Below are 21,012 nucleotides of genomic sequence, written 5' to 3' on the forward strand. Positions count from 1 at the left end.
GAGCTGCTAAGACTGATGGTGCCACGTGGCTGCCAGTTAGCTTCCACATGTATATAGATTGATATAAATTTAATTATTCTATGTTTTTAAATTTTAATAAAATTAGATGAAGAAATTTAAGAGGTCTTTTGGTACCACTTGGGTACCAATTAGTGTTCCAAATATAATACAGAGATAGATAGATACAAATTCATTCATTCTGATATAATCTCAAAATATAATAAAATTGAATAAAGCAATGCATTAGAAAATATTAATAGATAAGTAATGAGATTTTTTGGTACTATTTGAATACCAAATAGTTTTCCACATTTATATATATCTATAGGTACAGATTCATTGGTTGATATATTTTTAAATGTTAATAAAATTGAATAAAGAAATGTAATAGAATTGTTTAACAGATAAGCAATAAAGAGGTTCTGGTACCACTGGAGCATCACATACTTTTCCACATAGAGATAGATATATGTATGTTATGGTTAGGGTTAGGGTTAGGATTATTCATTCTGATATACTTTTCAAAGTTATTAAAATTGAATAAAGAATTAACAGATCAATAATAAAGAAAACTTTTGAGTTTTGAATTGCTGTGAACTGTGGTTTTCTTGGAAGAGGTGGGGATTAAAGCCTGCATGAGAAGAAAGGACCTGAACGTGGGACAGGATAACAGGGGAAAAGAATAGGAATTGAGGAAAGAGGAAGGAATATGACCTAGCACTAGGAAAGCAAATGGATTTATACCAAGATTCAGGAAATGAAGTCACAAAGTTTGAGGCTGGGGTTAAAAGCATAAAATCTGAAACAAGTGGAAAATGACGGAAGATGGGTTCAGGTTGACCAGGAGAAATGCAAAAATCAAACAAAAACCCTCATGGAGAATGATCTAGGTATTATGATCTATTAGAAGGGCATTTTTAGTAAATTAGATTCAGGGCACAGGTCCAGCATGTTTGGGTCACCTAAGATCATGACTGGGGTGGTAAATACAAACATGGCGTATCTACCAGGGTTGTGGCAAGGGTTCATAGTTATCCTGAGTGCATCTGACAATGTGGGACCTAGGCAAGTGAACTGCAGCAGTATGAGGCCCACCCTGAACACGGCCTGGAATAAATCATCATTTACTAACACCTGTGCACCAGGGCAGCAGAGATGCACTACTTCAATTAACCTTCAAACACACAAGGCCAGTATCGCTGTGCCACTTTACTAAAGATCTACTGCTGTATGATCACAAATTTTGCACAAAAAGAAGGCATCAATCTGAGGCCTATGGCCACAAGTCCTCCGTGATCACAAGTGCCGTCTGGCAGCCAGCCTGGCTTTCAGAGCACAGCATCCAGACATTACCGGTAGCTGAGATCACACTTCCAAGCAAGGATTAATAACTAAACTGAGGGACCTGTCAGTCCTTGTTCATTGATTCCTGCACATGCCACCATCAGAGACCACTGCCATCAACCGACGCTCACGAGAAGTAACATTTCTTGGCGTCCATCTCCACCCTATGCGAGCAGTGCGCGTGCGCAGGGGATAGCCGGCCAACAGCTGCAGGACCCAGAAGCCCAAAGCTGTGCAGGCTCTTCCCTAGGCCAGAGGCCAGAGTCCTCGTGCACAGCTGCCCTGGGAGAGGGTGACCGACAGTGGGTGAGAATAGGAAAGGAATGGATCTTAGCGCAGGCAGCAGATTTTAACTATGCAAAGATTATTAATGTACATTTGAGAAATTTTTGCTGTAGATATAAATCACATAACATAGAATTCATTATTGAAAAGTGTGCAGTTCAGTGGCATTTAGTAATTTCTTGAGGTTGTGCAACCATCGCCACCATCTAATTCATAACATTTTCATAATCCCAAAAAGAAACCCTTCTATGTGTGAGAGGTCACTCCCATTCCTTCCTCGCCCTGCCCCCAAGCAACCATTAATCTTTGGTTTTGTCTTTTCTGGACATTTCATATGAAAGGAATCATACAATATATGGCCTTTTATGACTTCTTTGAATTAGAAGACTGTTTTCAAGGATTATCCATGTTGTAAAGTGTTGAGTCCTTCATCCGTTTTTTAGATTCTATGATTATATTGCACTGATATCCCACATTTTTTATATGAATACATCACCAGTTTAACTTCAAACCATGTACAACCACAGGGAAGAAATGTTGTACTCCATGTACATAATATGTCAAAATACATTCTATGATCATGTATACCAAAAAGAACATAAAATTATTTATTTTTAAAAATCCGAAATACAAAAAATTACAGCATGTGCTTATAAGCTAATTTATAAAATAAATGTGTAAATGAAATATAAAATGATAAAATCCCTCACCTGAAGTGTACCAAATAACCCTAAATTTTCTTACGTCATTTAACTGTTTGCAATTCTCAACCTTGAGATTGTAAGTTTTTACCAAAAAAAGTTTTGAATTATTAGAAAATAATTTATATAACTCATAACTAACTCATTGGAAACAAAGAAACAAAATTTGACTAAAATTAAACTTATTCCTAGTTTATACAATTAACTATCACTTTTAACAAATCCACATATTAAAGATCTCTCCGAAGATGCATAAGAAACTATTTTGCAAACTTGTCACTTTTCCTGCTGACACGAGAGACCAGTGTTTGAAGTAGCTATAGGTGATGCTCCAAACCACAGATTAATCTCAATGTTAACGTTTTTTCCTTTTTTTTTTCATGGTAATTTTTATTCATTTATTTTTTGAAAATTTTAATACTTTTTTCAAGTATACTCTTTATTACATTCCTCCATTTGCATTAAATAATATAATATTCATCAATTTCTATACAGTTTTGGGCAGAACACAAAGATATTATCTTTATTGAAAAAGAGACATAAGTTAATATAAATTGTGCTGTTTCTCAGGAAGAGGTCAGATGGCAAACAGATTGGAGATCCAGGACACAAGCCACCAGGGATCACAGAATTTCACAATATAATCCACTGTTGTAAAAGCCAGAAAATGAGCCAGTGAGGAAGACCCCAAACAAAAGTATCTAGAGAGCCAGATTTGGAGATGATCTGCTTTCCACCATTGGAACAGATGACAGAGCCTCACTCAAGTGCTATTGTAGCAATAGACTGACTGGTTGTGACCTCTGACCCCCTTTCCTGGTGTTTTTAGCAGCAGTGAGAGAAGGGGAGTGCTCAGTATGTCTCATCACCATATGTGATAACCTAATTAAATTCCTTCCACCTCAGTGGTAAGAAAGTCACCTCAAAAGGACTCAAGGTGTTCTCCTTCCCTTTGGAAGAAGTGTGTGGAGGGTGAGGGAATGGATCAGTATGGCTGAGGGAGAGAGTAAGGACAGGTCTTATTTCTCTGGATAATAGTGTTTATTTGCATGATAGATAGTACAGATGATTTGATATAAAGGAAAGATAAATTCTAAGGAATTAGGTGAAGGAAAAGGGAAAAGTGGTGATACTAATAACCCATTAATATTGTCCTAAGGAATGAATCCACTTAGAGTTGGACAATAATTAGTGCTGAGAGGTTTGTAAATTTATTTTAATGATTCTTTTCAGAATGTTCAGGGTGTACATTTTTCCATACATATCTTTCATAATATATTAACAATGTAATGTTATGGTTTTACTGTAGCCTTCTTCTGAAGGGACAACTTCACCAGATAATTCCAATTACAAGTGAAAAAGAACATCATTTGTATCTAATAATAATGTACAAGCTTAAAAGACTCCAATGCATTTGAGACATTGGCCTATATTTGAACGTTCATCCCAATCTTTTTCTGTCCAAGTACTTACTTTCAAATTCTGTCATTTTAATATTCCCAATAGGTTCACAGCAAACATTTTACCAGTGTGAACAATTTCTCTTCAGTATACATCCCTTTTCTGCTTTCAGAGCACCCCCAATCCTTAGCAATGTTCTAGATAGGCTGTTGTAGCATTGCATTGCAAGCACTGAAAGCCTGCATCTCCCAAGGCAAATGTTTCCAGGCACTAGCTGCAGACAGGGAGGTGTTTTTTTTATCACTCCTAAAGTAAGAGTGTCTAGGAGGCATTAGTTAATCTCCTTCCAAGTAAATCCTCTCCAGAAGCTGCCCACAGATCCCTCGTCCAAAAAGGTGAAATTCCTGAGTTTCCAAGAAAATTGTTATGCTCACTAGAGCACCCCTCAAAAAAACTTATATAAACCTAATCCCTATCTTTTTTCAGTGGCTTCTTTTGCACCAGGAAAGTAGGTCCATTAGAACTATGACTCCATTCCTGAATAAGGCTTTTGGCTGATTCTTGAAGTTTGCACTTGCCATTCTCCTAAATGCTGTCTAAAAATGAGGACAGGTGATCAGAAGCCACCACCAGTTTTTGCCACAGTGGCACTTGGCTGTGGCTCTCTCATCTGTCCCCACAGTGGAAGGCAGATCATGTCCAAATCTTGCTCTCTGGACACTTTTATTTGGGGTCTTCATCCATGGCTCATTTTGTGGCTTTTACAACAGTGGATTATATTGTGAAATTCTGTGATCCGTGGTGGCTTGTGTCCTGGTTCTCCAATATGTTTGCCACCTGGCCTCTTCCTGAGAAGCAGCACATATTGTATTAACTTAGTCTCTTGTTCAATAATGTCTTTGTGTTCTACCCAAAACTGTATAGAAATTGATAAATATTATATTGTTTAATGCAAATGAAGGAATGCATTAAAGAGTACATATACTTGGGAAAAAACCTGGAGAATATCGAGGGTATGACCTAAACTTGTATTTTTAAAATATGACTATTGGCTGTTACGTGGTAAATGGTAGAGAGTTGCTCAGAGAAGGCAGGAAAACCAGCTGGAAACACTTTCAGCAACTCAGCAGAAGGCTAGTGGTTTGGAGTAGTAAAACATGGCAGCACGGGGAGAGACAGATGGATTTGCTGAATGGAGGTAGAGTCCAGGGGATTTACTTATAGTCTGGAAAAAAAGATGCTATCATGGTTGATCTCGGATTTTTGCCTTGAGCAACATGGTAGTCCATTTCCCCAGTATGTGTCAAAAGGGGTTGAGGAGCTCAGTCACTTGTAATCCTAGCTACTCAGGAGGCTGATGCAGCAGGATTGTAAGTTCAAAGCCAGTCAGGAAAACTTACTGAGACCCTGTGTCTGAAATATATAAATAGTATTTATCAATAAAAAAGAATTTATAAATAAAATGGAGATGTAATTCAGTGGAAGTGCCCCTAAATTTTTTTTTTTAACATTTGACTTGTTAAACTTGGGATGCATATGAGATGTTCAAGTAGAAATATCAATAGAAGGTTGAATGTACCAGTCTGAATGAACTCAGAGGAGAGATCCGGGCTGAAAATATAAATAAGAGTAACCTCAAAATGAAAATGGTTCTGAAGCCATGAGAACAGCTGAGACCTTCTAGTGAAGAGATTCATAGCCCAGGGTCCAGGAAACTCTGAGGGATTCATGGATAGAATACAGGGGACCATGAAATTGAATGAGGAAAATGGTTCTTACAATTACTATCCACCAACTGACATTTAGCAGTTTTTTCCATGTTGAATATAGGCTTAAATACAATCCATATTCAAAATATTTCTAACTTTGTCGGCAATAGAAATCAAGATATTTTCATGTCATTTAAAATTCTTCTGATAAATCAAAATACCGTCTACATTTATCTCTACTTCACAATCATGTTATAGTATTACTAAACCAATGACTAGATCCTGTTATGTAATGTGTTAATAAATTCATTCACATTTGGTTATACATAAAGCTGAAAGTACTGGGACTTTAACTGTGTTTGAAAATAGGTATATAGTGGCTGGGTAGATAGGTGTGGGGACTGCATCTCATCAGTATATTGGTAGCAAGGGAAGCATGGATCATGTGTTGGAAAATCAAACTAGCACACAAGAATGTTTTGAAAATCTCTTTCCCTGGGAAGCCTTTCTTCCGAGGTGTGAAGTGTTGGCCTAAATGTTTCTCTCCCTTTGCAGAAGAAGGAAGTGGAGGGATTTGCTGGGAACATAACTATCCAGCAAGAGCTACAACAGCAAAGACAGAGGACAGCACATGAGAAGGAGCAATAGCTGGAACAGGAAGAGTTCCATGCCTTTAAGGAAATGATCCAGAACCAGGAACTAGAAAAAGTGTGACTGAAAATTGTACAGGAATTTGAAAAGGTGGACCCTGGCCTAGGAGGCCACTGATGCCTGTCTTGGAAAAATACTCCTTTGACGTGTTCCCCACCTCACATGTGTCATCCACACAGCCTTCAAACGGTAACACAACAGCAAGGCCAGCTAGGCCAACAGTGGTGGACAGGTCCTTGCAACCTGGAGCACTGAGCAGCTCTGAAAGTAGTGAGTCTGTTTGCTGTTCTCCTCCCATTTTTGCCTCCACAGTATCATTCTGGGGGACTCAGCCTTGGAGTGCCTGTGATCCCACTTACCAGCCTTTGATAACAGAATCCCTTGGATAAGGACTGCCATAGTGTGTCCTGTCACACTGGCTACCTTGTTTGAGGCCTTTATTTAAAACATACAATTTACCTGAAGCCAGGTCAGTTTCCTGAAAAGCTGGTAGTATCCCTGAAGGTCAAACCCTCAGCTTTTAAGGTCATCCAGAGATTGAAAATGTTCAGTGAATAAAAGACCACCATTGACTTTTTGTAAAAATAAGCCTAAAATGTACAGAATCCATGGTGCAATTCAATGACTGAATTTTAAAAAAGAAAAAGAAAAAACAGGGTACTGCTTGCCCTGAAAGCAATCCTGATTCTTAAGGCACTTGGTCAAGGTGAACCTCATGTGATAACTCAAGTTCAACCATCAAAACTACCGGCAGTCTTACCTCCTGTCACCAATGATGGCAATCAAGAAAACAGGAATGGGGTTAAGCGATGAGTATATCTTGATCATTAGAGGAATTTGTGGAAGGCAGGAATTGACTTTCAAGTAGTCACTTAAAGTTGGCTTTGGAGTTTCCCAGCTCTCCTTGTGTGAAGCGGGTGAGTGCGTGGGCACCCTGCACTGGCTGCAGAGCTGCTATGGGCCCACTGGGCCCCTGGCCACTACATAGGAGCACCAGTTTAGAGCCAGGATTGGAACAAGATGGCTGACCAGGACCTTGGGGGAATTAGCCCAGCCCTCTCCAACAAATGATGGCCTTGGGGGCTGTGGCTTTGGTCACCTCCCTCTTCACGACACCACTGGATGTGGAGAAGGTCCGCTTGCAGTCTCAGTGCCCCTCAGTAGGCAGTGAGCTGATGCCTCCCTCCAGACTCTGGAGCCTCTCCTACAGCAGATCGCACTCCTCTCTCCAATCCACAGGGAAGTGCCTCCCATACTGCAATGTTGTCCTGGAGCCCCTGTACCTATGTCCAAATGGTACTCACTGTACCACATGGTTTCATGATCCTACCCACTTCACTGGCACTCTGAATACTTTTGTGAAGATTGTGACACATGAGGGCACCAGCACTCTGTGGAGTGGCCTCCCAGCCACCCTGGTGATGACTGTGCCAGCTACCAACATCTTCTTCACTCCCTATGACCACCTCAAGGTCTTCCTCTGTGGGCAAGTCCTGACTTCTGACCTCTACGCACCCATGGTTGCTGGTGCACTGGCTCACTTGGGCACTGCGACAGTGATCGGTCCCCTGGAACTTGTGCGGACAAAGCTGGAGGGTCAGGATGTATCATACCGTGAGCTAAGCACTTGTGTCCGGGCTGCAGTGGCTCAGGGTGGCTGGCACTCACTGTGACCAGGCTGGGGCCCCACAGTTCTTTCAGATGTACCCTTCTCAGCTCTGTACTGGTTCAACTATGAGCTGGTGAAGAGATGACTGAATAGGCCCAGACCAAAGGACCAGACGTCTGTGGGCATTAGCTTCGCAGCTGGCGGCATCTCAGGGACGGTGGCTGCCATCTTGACTCTACCCTGTGATGTGGTGAAGATGCAGCGCCAGGTTGCAAGGGAAGCAGTAGAGGCTGTGGGAGTGAAGCCCCCACCAGTTCACTCCACCTGGGTGGTGCTTTGGAGAATACGGGCTGAATCAGGTACCAAGGGACCCTTTGCAGGTTTTCAACAGAGGATCGTCAAGGCTGCCCCCTCCTGTGCTACCATGATCAGCACCTTACGAGTCTGGCAAAAGTTTCTTCCAGAGGCTCAACCAGGAAAAGCCTCTGGGCCATTAAATGGAGCCAGGAAATGGACTCTTAGCTCTTCTGTGGATGGGGGGCAGGAGGAGACGGAGTCAGGTGCCTTTTCCTCAGCACTCAGGGAAGGGGCCACCTTTGCCCTTTTCTCCAACCAAGAGCCCCAGGTAGGGCTGTCCCTCAACCCTGGGTCATCCAGGCCTTCCTTAGACCCAGCTTGCTTCCTGTTGCTCCCCCTTTCTAAGATCATCTCTTTCCCACCCCCCAAGTTCAAGACCAAATCTGATAATTGCCTGCCTCTTGTGTTCCCTTTGTGTTTGTCTGTAGCTGGGCCCCCAGGAGCCAAGAACCCCTGGGCTCAGCTTAGTCTCCCTGTCCTGTTCATGCTCAAAAAATTAAAAAAAAATGTCAGCTTTGATGGAAATCCATTTACAAGTAAGAAGGGAAGGAGGCTGGGCTGTGAGGTCTGAGATTTTGACACCCATCCCCATTTACCAGGCAGCCTTATCTCCCACTACTGTTCCTTCCTACATATTCTTAGTTCAGGGAAATTGATCTGTCAAGTTCCCAGAACATTCCCTCCACTGCCTTATCCAATGAGGTTTGTTAACTTTTGCCTTCTACATAGATTCTGTTTCTGCCTTCCCTGCTTTTCTGGAAGCCTTTCCACTTCCTCTCCCTTCAATCAGATTGATTCAGTTCTGTGTAAAACTCGCAGAGCTCTTTTGATCTACAATACAAGTTAGATCATTTACACATTGTGTAGTTAATTGTCAATAACTTTATTTTCACTTCCTGAAAGTGAGGACCTGAGTCTTGTTCGAGTCTGATTCACATTTGTGTTCCCTGTAGCCTGAGCACAGTGTCTACTTGCTATACATTTAATAGGCAAATTTACTGAATTAAAAGGAAAGGACTGTGCCAAACATTAATTCCTCATCTGTAGATGTCATCATCAGACTGCTGATTCATGGTGCATCTCATGGTCTGACTTTGTCACCTCTCTGGCAGTTCAGACCTTGCTGTAGAACGTCCAGAAAATAATGTACTTTTTACCTTTTTTTTTTTATTAAAATATGACTGTGAATTTGCTTCCTAAGCTTAGCTTGCTGGCTTTCTCAGAGGGTTTCTCCTTGGTGTTCAGGAACTGGGTCCATCCTTCTTCTCAAGACTCAACTCAGAAGGAAATGACTACCTAAGTCATTTTCCATTATGAAGACTACATTATTTTATGCCTCCATGAAAGTCATACTCTAACATTCTTATGAGTTCAAACAGAGATGAACAGTTGAAAGGGGAGGTTATTTTTTAATCATCCTATTTAGACTGTGGCAGAGAATTTCTAAGTATCTTAGAAATGTTTTGGAAAGGAGTAGTTTACCCTTGTCTGATGTTGAATAAGTAAATCCTACTCTTTTCTTGAAGTATCAAGAACATGAACTCAAACTTCAAAGTTTCCTATAAATCACATACAGATGAGACCCAAGACACAATTCATCCTTCTCCAGCTGGGAACTGGAAATGAATAAGTTACATGCTTCCAAAATATAATGATGGAACCAGTGTAGGACATGCAGTCCCATTCCAAAAGGGAGAAATAAATGAAGAACCGAGTGATTGGAGCAGGCTTGGTATTCCATGCCTATGATGCCACTACAAGGCAGGCTGAGGTGGGAGGATTCCCAAGTTCAAGGTCAGTTTGGGCACCATGCAAACCAAGAATGGGAAAACAACATTAAGTCTTAATGTTGGAGAACAATCTCTTTTGATTCCATGTCCTGCATTCTGGGCACACTAGGACATATGTTGGACCCCACCCCCCCGCCCCAAGACATCATACAGCCCATTTCTAAATTTTCTGCTGAACTCAGTTCACCCAGAGCTCTCATGAGTTGGGGTCTTATGCCCAAATTGTTCAGAATGGAATCATGGGCTGATGGCTCTCTGGTTCTGGGTCTTGAAGCACTGCCCCACTCCTCTAATGCCAAGGCACTGCCCCAAAGGGGCCTCTCTTTGGTGGCTCTGCTCCTATGACACGTCTCTGAACAGACCCTCAGACTGTCTGAAACATACTTTGAAACCTAGGTAGAGACCACATGGCCCCACAGTTCTTAGGGGAATTGGCTTATATGGAGGCTGAAAAGTTCCACAAAATATTTTTGCTAGATGAACACCCTGGAATGCTGGTCATATGGTTCAGTTCACATCCAAAATCTTCAGAACCAGGGCAGCTCATGGCACAATTCTCAGTTTCAGTCCAAAGACCTTAGAATCCAGGAGCCACTGGTGCAAGTCTTAGAGTCCAAAGTCTAGAAACCCAGTCCTGATTTCCAAAGACAGAAATATAAGAGTGCCTTTGTTGTGATTCTGTCTGGGCTCCCGCTGTTTGCATGCTGCCACCCATATTGACAGCAGATCTTCCCCACTCAGTCTGGAGAACCACACATCAGTTTCCTTCAGAAAACATCTGAAAGTTACACCCAGAAATAACTCTTTACTACGTATATATTCCTTAATGCAGTCAAGCTGACACATAAAATTGACCATAACACCTCCAAATCAGCTGTGGCCACAGGCTGGAGAAGAGATTTTATGACAGTTTTTTGATGTCATTAGAATGAGATGCTCATTCAGTGTCTGAAGTTGGGGGGATTCCAGTGACTTAGCATTGCTCTCCCAATGCTAGAAGCTGTGAGCTCTGCTTGGAATGATTCAGCCTCATGGTCTCAGGCTTTTCCCTTCACCATTACAGTTCCTACAATTCATAGACTGCACCATGAGGTGGTGACCAGGAGACTCTGTCCTCAGTTTCTTCAGTTAGCCAGTGCCAACACTGCTCAGGGAGTAGAATTTCTTTGGGATACTGGTAAAAAAGAAAAGAAGAGAAAAAAGAAAGAAAGAAAGAAAGAAAGAAAGAAAGAGAACAAAAAACTCAAACTGGTTCCTGAAGTGAGACTTTCTGTTTCTTGACCTCCCATGACTCTCAGAGAAGATATTCAGGGTCAGTTTCTCTTTGCATGAAATGCTCCACAGATGCAAACATGGACTGTAGAGTATAGTCCCTTTAGATCTTTAGACTCTGTATTTGGTTGCTTTTCAGATTCCCTTGAATTGAACTGATTATTATTATAGTTAGAAACTAAACATAGTAGGAAGAGCTAGCCATTACCTATACCACCATGTTCTGAGCACCTACTCTGTGGTAGGGCCTAGAAATATAAAATATTTGTAAGACAAATAGTTTATGTTCACAAAAAGTGTCCAATCAAGTTGGAGATGGGAAGTATGCAATAAAGATACATAGCGTTCTGAGTCTATGTATGATATAAGCACTAGGAATTTTGAGGACGGAAAGAGCACTGAATGCAGTCACTTAGAGAACCCATTACTAACTGCTGAATGAATCCATGAATGAAGTGGAACAGATGTAGCCAGAGTTTAATGAAGGACTTAACAGTGAGAGGAAAACTGCTTTAGACATGAGCAAAGGAAGAGAAATGCTACTCCACTTGGAGATTTTCAGGAACCACGAGTACAATGAAACAGGGATGTGGTGTTTACCCAAGCTGGGCATCAGAGGAAGGTTAGGGGATGGTCACAGCATCTCTGGTTATGAAGAGAACCCAGTAATGCACATTAGTAGACAAGGTCGTGAACTACTGAGGCGAGGGATTCAGGGAACACAGAAGAGACTCATGTTGTGGTGGGAAGTAACGTTGCTTGTGTAGATGTTTGACTTTCCACAGTGAGGTTGCAGGAGTGCACAAGAATTGTGACAATCTGTTTTCTTCTTTGCAGATGAGAAATGAATTTACCATTATCCACATTCTCATCTCCAAGCAAAGTACTGGTATGATTATTGCAACACAGAAAAAGAACTTTTCCTCATACAGGATCAGCAGGGTCTCATCAAACTAGGCGGGATTCATGTAAGCAAATCTCAGCTCTCTGAGGGTTTGTCTCATCTCTGTTTGTTATGAACACTGCTTGTTTCTTCTTTTCAACAGATTGTACATAGGTTATTTATTGTTTTCCTCTCCTTTGGATACAGTTCCTAGTATACTTGAGTGCTTGTACTAAGAAATCGGCAAACTTTTCCAGAACCTCTGGCAGTAGTGTTAAGTCCAGCTAAAGTCCATCCACTAAACAGAAAATGGAATTCTCACTCAGTTATACCTCTACTACATTCTGGTAGCGTAGAAAAAAAAAAGATGAGTCTTTCTGTCTCAGTCACAGTAGATCACTTCCACTGAAACAGCTTCAAAACTTCCCTCCACTCTTATAAAACATCCATTGCTTGGAGTTGCCTTCTCAGATGGATTCAGTGTTGAACAACTCTCTGCTACGTTACTATATTAACTGTGACAGAGATGAGTCAATGTCACTGAGGCTCTGTTACTAGTTCAGTCAGACATTACAAGAAGACTGTATTGGGTAAAACAGGAATAATAGTGAACATCGATAAGACTTTACCAACTTCCTGGACACTATCATCAGGGCACAGTGCTTCCTACACAAGGGGTTTTACTCCTGTGAAGCATTCCAGTATGAGCGCCTTCCTCTCCTGGATGGCCTCTGTTGTTGGTCACAATTCCTTCAGCTTGTGAGCTGGATTTCTTTTGTCATTTCTCAGAGGTGAAGCCTATTCTTTCTGACCATCTAGCACAGCTCTTCTTTACATCAACCACGTCTTTCATGTGGAGTATTCTTCAGAGTCTGAAAGAGGTGCTACAAAATTGGCTGCTGGGGCTTTCTGTGGACACTGGCAGGAAACCTCTGGCAAGCAGTCCTCTGGAGACAAGTTTGGGTGGATCCATGAACTCTGTATCTAAACTGATTCACTATGAAGGATGGTTGTGTACTACTGCACTGTGATTGGAGAGTAACAGTACTATCTTCTTGAAGTTCAGGTTGGATTTGTATTGTAGGGGATGCACCCTAATGGCTGCTGCACCCTCGTGACAACCTCTTCCTCATACGTGGCACTGCCTGATCCACCAACAGTTTACCCGGACTTCTTTGTACTGCCACTCTCCCCCGGAAACTGAAAAATGTGTTCTTACACAGCAACTCCCTGATTGGCCTGCTCATCTCCACCCCCTACCGTCTGGGATTGGTTAGCAGCAGTTCTGTGAACGTGATCAGCTCGTGCTTGCCATTTAGTCCTATGGGACTCTCTCCCTCGTGAATTTCCCATGCCTTGCTGACCTTTAAGCTGATTGGTTCCCACCTAGCCCCCACCCTACATAAAAGCTGTGTAACTCCCTCAATAAACGAGTTCCTGCTGTGCTTCGAGCACTGACAGACCTCCCGGCTCTGGTGGGTTTCCATTGCCGCCGACACTCATCATCGTGCTCGGCCCCGTATTCTCCTCAGGCGGGCCCTGAGGAGATACATCAGACCTTGTTGCTTGACAGGGAGCAACATGTATGAGTAGGATGTGACACATATGTAAATTATAACCTTTCACTAAGGCTATTATTTGTTCCTAGGATGTTCCCTTCTGCACTCTTCTGTCTGGATACCAGTAAACAGAACCAGCTCTGATATAGTATGCAAAGGTAATGTAAAAATTTCATGCTGGCAAGAAAAGAGACTTGGTAAAAAGGCAAAATCAGAGTTCAATTTCAGCAGCAAGACACATCAATAAATTTGTCACTAACTGACAACCGGTTGTTTGCCTGTGGACATACAAACCCTTTGAGAAAGGAACATAGATTGACCTCCAAATCTGAGAAAGAGGTGGAGTAGTGGAGTACAAAAACAGGCTAAGTTTAGTCTACTACCCTTCTCTATTTAGCTATACTCTTCCTTTTGCCTGCAGGAAAGCCCAGAAGGACGGAAAATAAACCGAGCTCTACTCGGGGGAAGAAATGGAACTGGTATTTGGAGTATTTATTCTCAGAGGTTGTTACAAGGTGTGAAACATTTCATAGGAAGTAATATTCATCATTCTTCTGTCCCATGGTCAGAGCTGGCCCTTTATCAGAGAGCAAAACCACCACAATAAATATTAAATGAATGTTGACATACAAAGTGAACACATCAGACTAAGTTCCTTCCTCAAGGGTAGAGAGGCCAAGTAGCTCAACTTTTGTTTCTGTATTCATTTCAGTAGCAGACTGCATTCAAGGAGTATTCAGAAGGGCCTCCTGTTGGTGGCTCAGGAGGGCCTTGGTGTGGCCAACTATCTTTTATCATTTAAATTTTTAGCTTACTGGTGAAAAAGGACCTCTTCATCCTGCTGTGCCCTCCACCAAATTATACCTGAAGAGACACATCTGCTTTGTGCTAGGAGTTTTCACATTCTTATAAACCATGAGCTGCACTGACAACAAGAGCAGGTAATATATAATGCTAGTTAATCCACAGACATACTTTTGCATACTCTGCTGTCTCGGTGAAACCTCTGTGGATATTGACATTTTTTCTTATGTGAACAAGAGCAGAAGTGCCAACTTCATAGGATACAAGACATATGAGTCTAAGGGCCCTGAGTAGCTGATGGTCTCCTGGGCTGTCATTGGTAAGAATTTGTTGAGAGAAGGAAGGAGAAGGATGGGGGGGAATCAAGACATTTCTGTTAATACTGATACGGTTTCATTAAACTATTTTATTTGTGTGTATATGTGTATGTATATACATAATTTTTAAATGTTCAGGTCTATGTAAACCAAATGCAAATTCACATTGAGAAGGAATTCTTAAGCTTTTTATGAATTTCTTATTAACTGAACTAAGATGTTGAAAATATAAATTTTGGAGGGCTGGGGTTATAGCTTAGTCGTAGAGAGCTTGCCTAGCATGTGTAAGGCACTGAGATCAATTTTATGCTAGGGCAAATAAATAAATGAATAATGTCCATCAACAACTAAAAAATAATGATAAAAAATATGAATTTTTTTCTCCCTGCTACTCTTAATTTAATTCATATCATTTTAGAGGAATGAAATTGAATTCATCCTTGCATTGAAGGGTACTGTAAGAACCCAGAAACCACTCCGGACACGGGAACTCACGTAAGAGGGTTTATTAAGCAAACAGAGTGTCTCCCTGCAGGGTAAGAGAGAAAATGAGAGGAAAAGAGAAAGGGCATGCTCAACAGAGAATGTGAAAAACAAGGAGGAGAGAGAAAGAAAAGTGAGTAGGAGAGAGATAGTAAGAAAAAAGATGGCGGGGGAGTTATCCTTAAGCAGTTGAATTCCACTGGGCTAACAGGGGACCAATAATGGACAAGGATACTTGCAAGCTGACTGATGAACCAATAGCTAGGTAGGATGTTCACAGATTGACAAGAAGTTGGGAGGCAGCGAGATGAGTGCAGTCAAAGGGCAGGGGAGCAGCTTTATATTATATGTACATTCTCAGGTTTTTTTCTGTTCATTAAAACAAAAATAATAATCGAACAGTAGAAATCTTAATCATGTATTCATAGAGTGAATTAATATGTATTGAGTTCCTTACTGTGGGGCAGGTATTCTTTGGTGTGCTGGTTATATAGCTGCATCCCATACAAAGAACCTTTAGGAATTTATGTTCCAATGAAGAATTAGGATAATAACCTTGTAAGCAATATATAATGTCAGGTGCTAGGAAGAAAAAGCAGGCATTAGGGATAGAATGGGGAGGTGGTTGCTATTATTTATAAGGTGGTTAGGGAAGGTCTGTCTGAAGAGGTGATATAAGCAGAGAACCTCATAAGCATACGAGCCATTTGACTAGGAAAGAGCATTCTGCACAGGGGAAAAGGCAAGTAAAAAGGCCCTATAATGTTTACCTATGTGGCATATTTAAGGGACAGCAGAGGCTGGTGAGGTTACCACATGATGAAGAGTAAACAGTGGGAAGAACTAGGGACAAAAGGCAGAGACTACTTTATGAAAGGTCTATTTAGCCTGGTATGGACCATTAGGGAGACTGAGAAAAGATGGCATAATTTGGCTTACCTGTATGAAATACAAAGATACAGTGTGAAGGTTAGACTAAAAAGGATTGAGGGCCAAAGCAAAGAATACTTAGATTCTTACAGTATTCCAGGAAAGAGTCTTAGGCCAGATGATAGATAAGTGTTTAGATGTTGGATTCAGTCTCTATTTTGAAGTTGGAGAAGTTAGGATTTACTGATCACTTGGATATTAGGAGGAAGAAAGAGAGGAGTCAAGGATGAGTCCTAGACCTTTGTTTACCTGAACTAGGTGAATTCTGAGATAGAGATGAGGCATACTGGAGGAAAAGGGTTTGGAAAAGCATGAAATCAACTTCTATTTTGTCCACGTTGGGTTGGAGATGCTGAATAGACAACTGGATTTCAGGGTATAATTTAGGGCTTGAAATTTAATCTGGGAGTTATCAGGGAATAACCATGGCATTGGATGAAATCACTTTATGGATCTGAAAAAGAGAAAATGGAAGAGGACCGAGCCCTGGGTTCTTCCAACATTACAAAGAACAGGAATAACAAAAGACTGAGAAACTTACAAATGTACTGGAAATGTACTAAAATGAGGAGATTGCTATGCTGGAAGCCAGGTAACAAGAGGGTTTCAGAAAGGTGGGAATATTTCCATTTGTTCTCATAAATGAGAAGAAGCTCAAATATTTGATCTCATAAGAGAGTAGAATAGTGATTAGTAGAGGCCAGGTGTGTTGGGGAACTGAGTTTGAAGAGAGGATAATTTATAGGTGTAAAGGTGCAGTTGGGGGGAAAATACTAATGTTTGATAGCACTTTAGGGTAACTCTGTTTGACAACAATGAACTGTACATTTCAAAATGGATCCTAACTTCTGGGACTAAGGCTCAGTGATAGAGCACTTGTGAAGCACAAGTGTGAGGCAGTGGGTTCAATTCTCTGTACTGCATAGAAATAAATAAAATAAAGGGCCATCTACAATAAAAAGTGCACAGATATTCTCATTAAAAAAGAAAAAATCCCACAAAATTGAATACTGTCTAAAAGAAAAAAATTATATATATTTGACATGTAATATGCCAATGATCCTGTTTTACATCATACATATATATGTATTGAAATAGCACACTGTACACTATAAATATGTATAATTATATATCAATGAAAATGTTTTAAGTCAAATAAAAAATACAGTACCTCAAAAATAAGAGGAAGAAAAAAGAAAGTGAACTATGTAGTCACCATGTTGCACACGAAATCTTTTAATAACAACACCAAAGAAATTATGGGTTTCTTCCCATACTTGTATTGCATTTATTGTTTACAATGCTGGAAAGAAATATCCTTCCTTTGTGTGAACTTCAAGTGTAACCCTCATGGTGGTAAACAGCTTTTACTTGAAAAGAATTTTGGGATCAGCGTTGAGACATTCTAACATCACCATATCTTTCTTCGTGCACCACACATGACTGTCCCTGCTCACCAAGAATTCTCTGGCTCCTTTCTCTTCTCAGACTCATCCCACACAGATCTCCTTTCTCTCCAGTGTTGACCTACACACTCACTGTTCCTACCAGATGATGCTACCACAGTCAATAGTGTCTGCTCCCCCAAGTTTCAGGAGTGAGTACACAGGACTTGGTTCTAGGTGTTATAGGGAGGACGGAGCAAAGAAAGTCTCAGAGCAAAAGGTCTTTATACTTGAGACTGGTTCTTTAGAAAATATAGAGATTGTAGCATTAACTGGCTTCTTTCTAAAATGCTTCTTGAAAGCCCCATATTCTGGTAAACCTATGATGCTTGTTTTAAAAGATATATAAGCAAAAGTTTTGTTGCTTTTCTAAGAGAAGCCAGGTGCAGTGACCCATGCCTGAAATCCTAGCAACTTTGGGAGGCTACGACAGGAGGACAGATCCTCAGCAACTTAGTGAGACTGACCCTATCTCAAAAAGACAAAACAAACACAAAACAAACAAACAAACAAAAAAACAGGGCTGGGTATGTAGGTCTATAGTAAAGTGCCCCGGGTTCCACTCCCAGTATCAAAAAATTAAAATAAAAATAAACTTTAAAAAGTCCACCAGAAATTTAGAGTATTTGACTTGAAGAAAAGGGAGTTCCAAGAGTTCAATGTTGTGTTAAAGAATTTCAAATCTGTGGTAAGTGGGTGGAGTTCAGTGGAAAAGCACTTCCATGCACGTGTGAAGCCATGAGTACCATCCCTGCTACCACACACACAGACGAACAGAAGTTCAAAGTCAAACTCATGATGTCATTGTTAGCTCTTTTTCATTCCAAATACTGTTATTTACTATGAATTCTCCCAGAAAAACCAATGTGGTTGCACTGATGAATCATTCTGTAACTGTCCTTACTCAATAGATAAGAGACTTGTAAACCAGCATACTATAGAAGTTGTCTTAAAATGAACTTAGTTGTACTGTGTGTGAGAGTGCATGCCTGGTCCTGTGTCAGTGTGTGAGAGAGAGAGGCTGAGGAACACCTTTGCTTGCCTCTGAATCTGCCTTTTCTTTATATTAACTGACCATGGACAAGAGGAGATTTCTTCATGTTGCCAGAAAGGATCTGATCCACACAGCAAGGATCCACCTGTTTTGTATATACATCTAGTGTAAAAGAAATTAGAGCTGTACTTCAGGCAAGGAGGACAGTCATAGCTGATGAGGTGCATTGTTCTGCCTGGCCCACATGGAATATCTGCCTTGTCACTTGTCTTTCCATATCTCTGTAATAAGGACAGACATGGGAAGCAGTGTGAGATGGAAACAGATTTGAATGTGAGCTATACCACTGATTCACTCTATGTTTTTGAGGCTACTTCCCTACCTGGACCTCATCTTTCTGATCAGTAAAGGGAGGATAATAATAAAACATATTTATAGGCATACTGCAAGGATTAAAGGAAGTAGGGTTAGCATGCATAAGGCCCTGAATTCAATCCCCAGCAACACGTGCACAAAAGTAATTTGCAGGAAGTACCTAATACAGTAGCTGGGTAATGAAATGTTACTTTTGTTTTTTATTGGGTCAACTGCTATGCCTATACTTTGGCAAGAGGTTTGAATGCAAAGGAAAAAAGCACCTAAGATAGATTACTTAAGTATACTTGACCTGGAATTTTGCTCAGATAGAGGGTAAGTGAAAAGCCTATAGCTCAGGAGTTAATTGGAAAGTATCAGCATAAACCCAAGTTTTTACATTATAAACACCCACAAACATAATTTCACAGAAAAAGCCTAGGAACATTTTCAGCCTGGTAGCAATGCATATCTCTAGCACTCAGATGGTAGTCTCTAAGTATCATTCCCACTAAAAGGAATCTAAGAACATTGATTCGGGCTGGGGCTCAAAACAAACAAGATGACCAAGGAACATTTTTATACAAATAGCAAAAATAGTGAAGAAAGATTCCAAAATTTTGTTTTGAAATGTCTTAGGCACCAAATTGAGGAGCTCCAAACACCCAAAGACATGGCTTCAACTTGTACCTCGGTAACAAAAAAAAGGGCATGGAGTTCATAATGATATAAAAAGTAAAGTAATTAAACAAAATCCTACTATTTCAACTCATTGTGCAAATTTAAACAAAAGGAAAGAATCATGCCTACACAACTGGGCCTCCAGTTGGTAAGGGGAAACTTGTCTTTATAGAAAAATCCACAGATAATAAAGGAAGAAAGAATTATTGACCTTTCTATTTTTTGATGTCTCAAAAGAAGTGATGGACCAATCATCAAGAACTGATAACATCATAGAAAGAGATAACCACTCATTGATAAACTTCCTTGGAGAAGAAATACAATGTCACTTCTGAAACAGTTTTGCCACAAAAAAAAAAAAAGACAGAGACAACAAGTCTGAATATGAACAAGCTAGATCCAAGTACCAGTTTGCAGACAGTAAAGGACTAGAAAAAATATTAACAACACATGGGGATGCAGTTGTCAAAATCTACATACCACAGACACTACCTGATTAATACATAAATTTCAAGGCACAGTTGGAGGACAGTTAGAGAGGCACAGTTAGAGAGACATGAAAGGGAATCTGTGGATTAAATAAGACATAAGAGCCTTAACAACTAATTGCAACGTGACAATATTTTATGGCATTTAGGAGTCAATAGCAAGTTTGAGCACTGATGGGATACATGCCATTTGAGAACTGATATAAAAAATAAAAGTCCATACATTTAAAATACACTCACCAAAGTGGTAGAAATAAAATTATATCACATCTGAGCCTAGCTTTGAAATGCTACAGAATGGGGTGACACAGGTAGGGGTACAGATGAAACAAGACATTCATCAGTTGATAAACATTAAAGCTGAAGACATTAGTGGGTTTAATAAACACCTGTAAGTATTATGTCTCTCTGTATCTGTGTGACATTTAGGACAACAGCTTAAAAACATGAAGATGACACTGCAAAAGTACAGCAGTTTCTCAGTAGGTCAAAGACCATGTGACCCAGTAATTCTACACATAGTCAGACATGTAGAAAAAATGAAAGCAAGGATTCAAACAAATATTTATACAGCAGTCCAGCAGGGTGGCACACGATGTACTCCCAGTGACTCCGGAGGCTGAGACAGGAGTATCACATGCTTGAGGCTACCTTTAGTAAGACCCTAAGCAACTCAGTGACACCTTGTCTCAAAATAAAAATTAAAAAGGGCTGTGGATAAGGCCGAATGGTAAAGTTCCTGTGGGTTCAATCCCCAACAGCAAAACACCAAAAGAGAAACATCTGTACACCAATGTTTTCAGCAGCAATATTCACTATAGCCCAAGAAACACCCACTGCCTATGAATAGATGAAGGATAAAAAAAAGATGGCACATGCACACAATGAAATATTTAGCCATGAAAAGGAATAAGATTCTGAAACATGCCCCAAAATGGATGAATCTTAACAACAT

The 21,012-nt window shown here is 40.5% G+C and overlaps 3 pseudogenes; all 3 read left to right on the forward strand.

Annotated features, from left to right (window-relative positions):
• The first annotated feature begins 1,435 nt into the window (after positions 1-1,435).
• Positions 1,436-17,696, forward strand: LOC124962828 (STAM-binding protein-like; annotated as a pseudogene).
• Positions 7,112-8,197, forward strand: LOC124963315 (probable mitochondrial glutathione transporter SLC25A39; annotated as a pseudogene).
• LOC124963473 (centromere protein I-like) lies at positions 12,135-14,429 on the forward strand (annotated as a pseudogene).
• Positions 17,697-21,012: the final 3,316 nt, after the last annotated feature.

This window comes from Sciurus carolinensis, chromosome 13 (assembly GCF_902686445.1).
Source record: "Sciurus carolinensis chromosome 13, mSciCar1.2, whole genome shotgun sequence".
NCBI lineage: Eukaryota > Metazoa > Chordata > Mammalia > Rodentia > Sciuridae > Sciurus > Sciurus carolinensis.